At 41.3% G+C, this 10,973-nt stretch overlaps 1 long non-coding RNA gene across 4 annotated transcripts in view; it reads left to right on the top strand.

Annotated features, from left to right (window-relative positions):
- Window positions 1-4: 4 nt before the first annotated feature.
- LOC132406857 (uncharacterized) overlaps window positions 5-10,973 on the top strand; it is a 37,943-nt gene continuing 26,974 nt past the window's right edge. For all 4 annotated transcript variants that reach the window (XR_009516275.1, XR_009516276.1, XR_009516277.1 and 1 more), the window contains exons 1-2: window positions 5-135; window positions 1,153-1,242. This is a non-coding gene — a long non-coding RNA (uncharacterized LOC132406857). The remainder of the gene's footprint in view (window positions 136-1,152; window positions 1,243-10,973) is intronic.

The raw sequence follows: 10,973 nt of genomic DNA, 5'->3' as shown, positions 1-10,973 counted from the left end.
TGGGAGAGCGGGAGGGGGAGGGGCGAGAACAGAGGGAGGACATTGCGGAAGGACTCATATCTGGTCCTACCAGTTGTGGACATGCAAATAGATCACAGAAAAGTGGCAGATATGCTTATTGCAACAGATGAGCAGGTACTCACGTTTATTATGGGCACATGATGCTAATCCTGTATGTGTGTAATGAAAAATATCATGCAAAGTTGTTTTATATAATTATACACAAATATTGCATACAAGTATGGGTGCAACAAAAGTTATGGAGTTCACAGCAGAGAAACAGGCCCCTCAACCCACCATGCCCATTCTGACCATCAAGTACCCATCTGCACTAATCCTCTTTACCAGCATAGTAATCCCATATAAGAGACGAGTTGAAGAGAGTCAACTCAAAACGTTGACTGTACATTTCCCTCCATAAATATTGCCTGAGCTGCTGAGTTCCTTCAGATTTTTGCGTCTTGTGATGCCATTTACCAACATTACCTTCTTTGGAGATACATAGAACGGCAGATGATTGAATCTGGAGCAAGAACCAAAAATGCTGGAGAAACTCAGGATCATGCAGTGTCGGTGGAAAGAAGTGGATGGTTGACACTTTGGTCAACACCTTTCATCTGGATTGGCCTTCCATGCCTTGACAATTCAAGTTGTACATCTATTGCACCTACAATATTGTGGCAAGCATTTGGTCCATGATGACAGACGAGAAAAGCTTGTTTAACTCAACAGCTGGTTTTATTGCGAAGAGCAACAAAAACAGACCTGGCAAGGTGACCCAGGGAGAGAACTGCTCAGTTTCTTACAGGTAGAGGAGCTGATTATCACACACCCTGGTTACAGTCAGCATGACCCTCAAACACTCAAGCCAATAACTGTATAACCCCAGCTAAATGTTACATTGAGTGAATTTGAATGTCCCATCATAATCCCAGAGCATCACAACATTACACACACTTGCTAAAGTTATCTTCTGCATTTTTATTATTTGTTTATTTTCTAGATGATGCCTAGCAGATCAGCATTTATTGTCCATCTCTCTTTGAAAGATGGTGGTGAACTGCCTTCTTAAATTATATTCCCAGAGAGTTGTGTTCCAGCATCCAGACTACATTTGTCCTCTGTAGCCTTTTCTCTTTTACATACTTACAGAATCTGTGACAGTGAAGGTCTGACAATCAAACCGGGACTGGCACTTTCAGTTTTAGCGCATGTCAGAGGAGCTGGTGAGCCCAATGGATGGTGAGTTAGTCCTTATGAACAAATCGAATGAAAGAGTAGAAGTAATAAGCATTGAAATAACAAAACACTATAGCCCCTCCCTCTGGTGCTCCCCCTTTTCTTTCTTCTATAGCCCTCTATCCTCTCCTATTAGATTCCCCCTTCTCCAGTCCTGCATCTCTTTCACCAAACAGCTTCCCAGCTCTTGTGGGCATCACTGAGTTGTGGGTGAAAGAAGATCATGGTTGGGAGCTTAACAATCAAGGATACACCTTTTTTCTAAAGCTCAGGCAGGTAGGTAGAGGCAATAGGGTGACATTGTTGATAACAAATGAAAAACGAATCCTTAAAAAGAGGTGACATAGATGTAGATATAGAGAAAGGAAGATGTAGAACCTTTGTGGGCAGAGTTAAGGAAATGCAAAGGTAAAAAGACCCTAATGGGAGTTGTATAAAGTCCTCTGAACAGTAGCAAGGATGTGGGCTACAAATTGCAATGGGGGATGGAAAACACATTTCAAAAACAGGTGAATTGGAAAAATCAGGTTGGTGCTGGATACTAAGAGAAAGAATTTGTAGAATGAGTACAAGATGTCTCTTTAGAGCAGCTTGTGGTTGATGTAGGAGAAAGGCTATTCTGGGTTGGTTGTTATATAATGAACTGGATTTCATGAGGGAGCTTAAGGTAAGGGAACCCTTAGGAGGCAATGATCATAATATGGTAGACTTCACCCTGCAATTTGGGAAGGAGAAACTAAAGTCAAATGTATCTGTATTACAGTGGAGTAGAGTGAATTATGGAGGCAGGAGAGAGGATCTGGCTGGCCAAAGTTGACTGAAAGGGGACACCAGCAGGGAAGATACAACAGCAGTGGCTAGAATTTCTGGGAGCAATTCAGAAGGCACAGGATAGACACATCGCATAGAATTAGAAGTATTCTAAAGGCAGGATGACCCAACCTGAGTAGGAATAAAGGGAGCCTTTTCTGGTTGGCTGTTCTGCAAGGGTCGGTGTTGGGACCGCTTCTTTTCACATTATATATCAATGATTTGGATGATGGAATTGATGACCCTGGCCAAGTTGATGGATGATATGAAGACAGGTAGAGGGGCAGGTAATTTTGCAGAAGCAGGGTGTCTGTAGGAGGACTGAGACAGATCAGAAGAACAGACAAAGAAGTGGTCGATGGAATACAGTGCTGAGAAGTGTATAGTCATGCACTTTGATAGAAAGAACAAAAGCATAAACTGTTTATTAAACTGGCAGAAGTTTTTAAAAACTGAGGTGCAAAGGCACTTGAGAGTCTCCTTGCAGGATTCCCTGAAGGTTACCTTGCAGGTTGAGTTGGTGGTGAGGAAGGCAAATACAATGTTAGCATTTATTTTGAGAGGACTAGAATATGAAAGCAAGGATGTCATGCTGAGGCTTTCTAAGACACTGGTGAGGCCTCACCTGGAACATTGTGAACAGTTTTGGGCCCATATCTAAGAAAGAATATGCTGACATTGGAGAGGGTTCAATGGAGGTTCACAAGATTGATTCCGGGAATGAAGGGATTATCCTATGAGGAGTGTTTGATGGGTCTGGGCCCATACTTACTGAATTTAAAAGAATGAGGGGGAATCTCATTGAAGTTTATCGAATATTGAAAGGCCTAGATAGAGTGAATGTGGAGAGCATGTTTCCTGTAGTAGGGGAATCTAGGATCAGAGGACACAGTCTCAGAATAGTGGGATGCCCATTAAAAATGGGAGGGATTTCTTTAACCAGAGGATGGTGAATCTGTGGAGTTCATTGCTACAAACAGCTGTGGCGGGCAGGTGATTGGGTGTATGTAAGGCAGAGGTTGACAGGTTCTTGATTAGTCAGGGCATGAAAGGTAGAGAGGCACGAAGTCTGCAGAGGATTTGGACAGACTGGAAGAATGGACAAAGAAGTGGAAGTTCAAATATAGTTTAGGGAAGTGTATGGTCATGAACTTTGGTAAAAGGAATAAAGGAGTAGCCTATTATCTAAATAGGGAGAAAATTAAAAAATCAAAGGTATAAAGAGACTTAGGAGTCCTTGTGTAGTATTCCCTAAAAGTTAACTTGCAGGTTGAATCCATAAGACCACAAGACATAGGAGCAGAATTAGGCCATTTGACCCATCGAGTCTGTTCCGCCATTTTATCATGGCTGATCCATTTTTCTCTCAGCCCCAGTCTCCTGCCTTCTCCCCATATTCTTTCATGTCCTGACCAGTCAAGAATCTATCAATCTCTGCCTTAAATATACATAAAGACTTGGCCTACACAGCTGCCTGTGACAGAGAGTTCCACAGATACACCACTCTCTGGCTAAAGAAATTCCTCCTCATCTCCATGCTAAAAGGATGCAAAATTCAAATTCAGTTCATCCACCGTTTCAATGTCTCCCATTACTACCTCTTCAGCATTGTTTCCAATGGTCTGATATCCACTCTCAACTCTTGACACTCTTTTATACCTTATGTATCTGAAGAAACTCTTGGTATCCTCTTTAATATTATTGGCTAGCTTACTTTAGTATTCCATCTTTACCTTCTTAACGACTTTCTTGTTGCCTTCTGTTGGTTTTTAAAAGCTCCCCAGTCCTCTAACTTCCCACTAATTTTTCCTCTATTATATGTCCTTCCTTTGGCTCTTATGTTGGCTTTGACTTCTGTTGTTAGTCACGGTTATGTCATCTTTCCTTTAGAATATTTATTCCTCTTTGGGATGTATATATCCTGTGCCTTCCGAATTGCTTCCAGAAATTCCAGCCACTGCTGCTCTGCTTTTATCCCTGCCAGTGTTCTTTTCCAATGAATTCTCACCAACTCCTCTCTCATGCCTCTTTAATTCCCTTTACTCCACTGTAATACCGATACAAACTTCAGAGAATCTCCTTCTCAAATTTCAGGGTGAATTCGACCATATTATGATCACTTGTCTCCCAAGGGTTTCTTTTACCTTAAGCTCTCTAATCAATTCTGGTTCATTGCACAAAACACAATGGTCGTTGGTAGGGAAGGCAAATGCAATATTCACATTGATTTCAATTGGACTAGAATGTAAGAGCAAGGATGTAATGCTATATAAGGCATTGGTCAGACTGCACTTGGAGTATACTGTGAGCAGTTTTCAGCCCCTTATCTAGGAAAAGATTGGCATTGAAGAAGTTCTGGAGGAGGTTCACAAGAATAATTCCAGGAATAAAAGCATAAATGTATGATGAGCATTTGATAGCTCTGAGCCTGTGCTTGCTGAAGTTTAGTGGAATGAGGGGGGAATCTTATTGAAACCTAATGAATATTGAAAGGCCTGGCTCGAGTGGATGTGGTGAGTATGTTTCTTATAGTGGGCGAGTCTATGACCAGAGAGCACTGCCTCATAATAGGAGGGGCATCCATTTAGAACAGAGAGGAGGAATTTCGTTAGCCAGGGGATAGTGAATCAGTTGAATTTATCACCATAGTGGCTGCAGAGACCAAGACATTGAGTATATTCAAAGGTTGATAGGCTTCCTGATTAGTCAGTGTATCAAAGGTTATAAGGAAATGTCAGAATGAGAGAGATAATGAATCAGCCATGATGGAATGGTGCAGCAGACTCAATGGACCAAATTCTGCTTCTATCTCGTATGGTATTAAGACGTCGGAGTAAAGTTTAAAAGAAGGACTTTATTGGAATTCTGATATTATTTTGCCTTATTTTGCACATCAGGCAATTTTGATTTCTATTACACAATGTGTATAAATCTTTAGAAAGGTGCATGAAAAGGGAAAATCAATTTGCTTCAATTTTTGCTAAATTTATCACCCTATGAACTGATGTCTTTTTAATCCTGGCAACTCTAAAACTGGCAATAATATATATTTGTCTAGACTCTGGTTGATTTCAGTTTAATCTCTACCATGATTTAAGATTTATTAAGGATTATTTGGCTTGCACAGAATTGATCTACACTTTAAAGTATACCAATTAAAAATGTAGCACATTTTTGTGAAACTGAAGAAAACAACCCTTCATTAAATTAATTCATTGGGTACACTTAAATTGTCAATTAATATCAGTCGCACAAAGGTTCTGTGCAAGATAATATTAGAATAATTGCCATAACATTGAAGTGACTGAGTCATTTTTTGGTGGACGGCAGTCATCATGCTAAGTTGATTATTGGTGAGGCACAGCGAGGTTTAAAAGAGCTCAGGGCCTTTCAAAACTTTTTGGCTGGTTGCAAACATCACGAGAAGTTGTTTGTTAGTGAGGCAGTGCGAGGTTTAAAAAGAGCTCAGCCTATTCAGAACTTTTCTGTGGGCTCCAATCATATTGATCTCTTAGGCACTCAGTAAGAGCCAATAAAAAGAAGTGAGGTGTAAGTGGAGCAGCCACTGTTGAGCGGCCATTGTGTGAGTAGACAGAACAGCCAGGCTTTGGCTCAACAGGCTTCAGCGAGAACAGGCACAGGCTAGAACTTAACTTGAGAAGTTAGAGGTGTAAAAAGTGTAGGCAGAGTGGCAGTTAAGGCAGTGGAAAGATCATCCTGTGAGATATAGGATTTTGTCTCCCTGATGACAAACTACATCTCCAGAAAGTGCATTCAACTTCAACTCCTGCCTGACAAGTTGAGCTAGTGTTGGATGGATTCAAGAACAAGTGAGACATTTATTGAAGTGGTCACACCCAGAGTGCAGGCTTCAGATTGTAGATGGGTGACCACCAGGAGAAGTAAGGGGAGTAAGCAGTCAGTGCAGGGTTCCCCTATGGGCATTCCCCTCAGCAAACAGTAAACTCCTTTGGATACTGCTGTGGAGGGGGGAGACCTATCAGGGCACAGCAGCACAGCCAGGGCAGTGGCACTATGGCCCACACCGAGACTCAGCAAGGAAAGGTTAGGTCAGGCAGATCAATAGTGATAGGAGACTCAATAGTTGGGGGAAAGGACAGGAGATTCTGTGGCCATGAAAGAGATGCCAGGATTGGTGTGTTGCCTCCCAGGTGCTGGAGTCCAAGTTGTCTCAGACCGGCTGCAGAAGATTCTCAAGGTAAGCAGCCAGAGGTCATAGTGTACATTGGCACCAATGACGTACAGTAGGTAGAAAGGGGTGAGAGGTCCTGTTCAGTGAGTATAGAGATTTAGGGAAGATGTTGAAGAGCAGGACCTCCAAGGTAGTGATCTCTGGATTACTCCCTGTACCACGTGCTAATCAGGGCTGGAATAGGATGATAGTACAGTACAAATGAATGGGTGTCTGAGGGAGTGGGTACAGGGTGCAGGGTTTCAGATCGGTGGGAGCTCTTCTGAGGAAAATATGACTGGTACAAAAAGGACAGAATATACCTGAGTGCAAGGGGGACTAATATCCTTGCAGTCAAGTTTGCTACGGCTGTTGGGAGGTATAAACTAATTTAGCGGGGGGGGGGGGGGATGGAAACTGGAGTGATAGGGCTGACGATGGGGAGTTGAATTACACTTTGATGCACTGTGTAATGAGACTGTAATGAAGGACAGGCAGGTGACAGGGCAAAATTGCTATCAGTGGAGTGAGTTGAAGTGTAACATGGGGGTAAAATTGAAAAGGGTAATGGATACAGGACTGAAGATGCTACATTTAAATGCATTCAGCACATGGAATAAGGTGAAGCTTCTGGGGCAATTTGGAAGGTGCAGGCCAGCTACCGTTCATCCCAAAGAAGAAAAAGTATTCTAAAGGGAGGATGACATAACTGTGGCTGACAGGGGAAGTGAAGGAGCATAAAAAGAAAAGAGGAGGCATAAAATCAAACAGATATTAGTGGGAAGTTAGAGGATTGGGAAGCTTTGAAAAACCAAGACAAGGCAACTGAGAAAGCTGTAAGGAGAGAAGTGATGAAATATGAAGGTAAGCTCATCAATATTATAAAACAAGATACCCAAAGTTTTTTCAGATATATAAAGAGTAAAAGAAAGGCATGAGTGGATATCGGACCGTTGGAAAGTGACACTGGAGAGGTAGTAATGGGGGACAAAGAAACAGCAGACAAATTTAGTAAGTAATTTGTGTCAGTATTCATTGTGGAAGACAACAACTACATGCCAGAAATTTGAGAGTGTCGGGGGCAGAAGTGACTGTAGTTGCTACTACTAAGGAGAATGTGTTCGGGAAGCTACAAGACCTAAAGGTAGATAAGTCACCTTTGATAAGACCAGATGGATTACACCCTAGGGTTCTGAAAGAGGTAAGTAAAGAGATCGTGAAGGCATTTTTAATGATGCCTCCATAATCCCTTCATAAATCACTAGATTTTGGAATGGTTCCAGAGGAATGGAAAATTACAAATGTTACTACACTCTTTAAGAAGCAATGGAGGCAGATGAAAGAAAATTAAAGACCAATTACCCCTACTTAAATACTTTGGAAAATGTTGGAGTCCATTATTAAGAACGAGTTTTCAGGGAACCAGGATGCACATGATAAAATAGACTGAAATCAGCATGGTTTCCTTAATGTCTTTCATCAACAGTAAGCTCTTTCTGAAACTGCAACTTGACGTTTTATTTTTTTTTCTCTTCCCTGTTTAGTTCATTTATTTTGTCTGCCTGGCATACTCTTGTATGTGTCCTACTTTGTTGCATTTTCTGTAAGTTTCACCTTTAAACCTGTATTAGTCTGGTGTGTGTGAGCCTTGGCCACAATGGTGACACAATTTGTTTGGCCAGGCCAGTTTCTGTATAGACAATGCAATTTTTTTCATGCTAACTTTCATTCCTGACTACAACTCAACTGTTTCTCTGTCTGCTGTTTCCATAGATACAGCTATTTCAACTGTTCTTTTTAAATGTAAGTTGTGGTTCAGTTAGGAGCCATTTTTGAATGTTTGTAAGATTCCACAAGCTCTGTGATCTTTCAGTGTATCATTAAGCCCATCACTGAATTGACAAAGCTTAGACAATCCCTTAAATTCAGCCACGTATGCTGAAATGGATTCCTCTTCCTTTTGATTCTGCTTATGAAACCTAAAGCGTTCTGCAATCAACAATGGTTTTGGTTCAAAATGTTAGTGCATTATGTTGATGATATCCTCAAAGCTCATTTTGGCTGGTTTGCTTGGAAGTCAAACGTCTAAGGAAATTGTGTATCTTTAAATCCAATGTACTCAGTAAAACTGGCACTTGTTTCTCATTAGCTATTCCATTTGCTTTAAAATACTGCTCAATCCATTCAATATACATATTCCAGTTGTCTGTTTCGTAATCAAGTGCGTGAATCTTTCAGATGCAGCCAACCATTCCTGTTCTTTTGTCATGTTTATTATCACCTGGTACTCACTGTTTATGAACCTGTGAATTCTTCTGTTTTCTACCTTTTCTTTGCTTGATTGTATTTCTTTTGATGAAGAAAACATGCTGTTTGAAGAAAAAAAACATGCTGTTTTTTAACTTGACCATTTCTTTCTGCATTTTTGTTTTAATTCAAATGTCTTGCTGCACTTCAATGGGTAAGTAGTTTGTTTCAAAAATACCTTGTCACCACTGTTAGGTTTTGTAAATCACTTACATGAAACTAATTGAAAGGAAAACATAGAGAATGAGATAAATTGTGTACATCCATTTTTACTTTTAAGCGAGGCGTGCATTTATCACATGGTGTTGTCATGACGTATGCAATTCATGTATTTTTACATATATTCTGTAAAAAGACCATAAGACATAGGAGCAGAATTAGGCCATTCAGTCCATCAAGCCTGCATCGCCATTCCATCGCGGCTGATCCCGGATCCCACTCAACCCTATACACCTGCCTTCTTGCCATATCCTTTGATGCCCTGATCAATCAGAAAAATATCAACTTCCGCTTTAAATATACCCATGGACTTGGCCTCTGTGACAGAGCATTCCACAGATTCATCCCTCTGGTTAAAAAAGTGCCTCCTTATCTTTGTTCTAAAAGGTCACCCCTCAATTTTGAGTATGTGCCCTCTAGTTCTGGATACCCCCACCAGCAGAAACATCCTCTCCACATCCAACTTATCTAGTCCTTTCAGGATTTGGTAGGTTTCAATGAGATCATTCCATGTTATTCTGAATTTCAGTGAGTAAAGGCCCAAAGCTGTCAACACTTCTCATTGGTTAACCCCTCCATTCCCAGAATCATCCCCGTGAACCTCATCTGGGCTCTCTCCAATGACAACTGAATTGATTTTGTTTCTTACATCCTTCGCATACATGAGGAATAAAAATCTTTACGCTACATCTCCGTTTAAATGTGTGATCAAAATAATTTATGATAAATACAGCAGTCAATATAACACAGAAATACAACTGTATCAGCATGAATTAATCAGTTTAATGGCCTGGTGGAAGAAGCTGTCCCGGAGCCTGTTGGTCCTGGCTTTTATGCTGTGGTACCATTTCCCAGACAGTAGCAAATGGAATTGACCATGGTTGAGGTGACTCGGGTCCCCAATGATCCTTCAGGCCCTTTTTTACACACTTGTATTTGTAAAGGTCCTGAATCATGGGAAGTTCACAACTACAGATGTGCTGGGCTGTCCGCACCACTCTCTGCAGAGTCCTGCGGTTAAGGGAGGTACAGTTCCCATGCCAGGCAGTGATGCAGTCAGTCAGGATGCTCAGGACCAAAGCGGCTAACAATACTCCAGGTGTGGCCTAAATTAGAGTCTTATGAAGCCTCAGCATTTTCTCCTTGCTTTTATGTTCTATTCCACTTTAAATAAACGTCAACGTTGCATTTCCCTTCTTTATCACAGACTCAACCTGTAAATTAACATTCTGGGAGTCTTGCATGAAGACTCCTAAATTCCTCTGCACCTCTGATGTTTGAATCCCCCCCCCCATTTAGATAATAGTCCATGTTATTCCATTTACCAAAATGCTTGATCATACATTTCCCAACACTGTATTCCACCTGCCACTTTTTCGCCCATTCTTTCAATTTGTCTAAGTCCTGCTGCAATCTCATTGTTTCCTCAGCACTGCCTACTCCTCCTCCTATTTTTGTATCATCCGCAAACTTTGCCACAAAGCCATCAGTTCCATTATCCAAATCATTGACAAATAACGTGAAAAGTAGTGTTCCTTGTATACCACTACTCACCAGAAAAGACCGCTTTATTCCCATTTGCTGCCTCCTGTCTGCTATTCCTCGATTCATTCCAGTATCTTTCCTGTTCGGCATAGGATTTTATCTTGTTCATGTGTGGCATCTTATCAAATGCCTTCTGAAAATCCACGTAAATGACATCCACTGCCTCTCCTTTGTCTACCCTGCTTGTTACTTCCTCAAAGAACTCTAACAGATCTGTCAGGCAAGATTTCCCTTTACACAAACCACGTTGACTTTGACTTATTTTATCATTAGTCTCCAAGTACCCCGAAACCTCATTCTTAATAATAGATTCCAACATTTCCCCAACCAGAGGTTAGGCCAAAAATTTCCTTTCTTTTGCCTTCCTCCCTTCTTAAAGAGTGGAGTGAAATTTGCAGTCTTCCATTTCCCTGGGACCTTGAAATAGCATGACCAGTGCATCCATTATCTCTTCAGCAACCTCTCACAGGACTCTGGGATGTAGTCCCTCTGGCCCAAGTGACTTGTCCACCTTAACACCTTTCAGTTTGCCTAGCACTTTTTTCTTTGTAATACCAATGGCACTCACTCCTGCTCCCTGACACTCACGGACCTCTGGCACACAGCTAGTGTCTACCACAGTGAAGATTGATGCAAGGTACTCATTAGGTTCAGCTGCCAT

The sequence above is a fragment of the Hypanus sabinus genome, chromosome 17 (assembly GCF_030144855.1).
Source record: "Hypanus sabinus isolate sHypSab1 chromosome 17, sHypSab1.hap1, whole genome shotgun sequence".
NCBI lineage: Eukaryota > Metazoa > Chordata > Chondrichthyes > Myliobatiformes > Dasyatidae > Hypanus > Hypanus sabinus.
The sequence above is the reverse complement of the archived record's forward strand: the minus strand, read 5'-3'. Positions and strand labels throughout refer to the sequence as shown.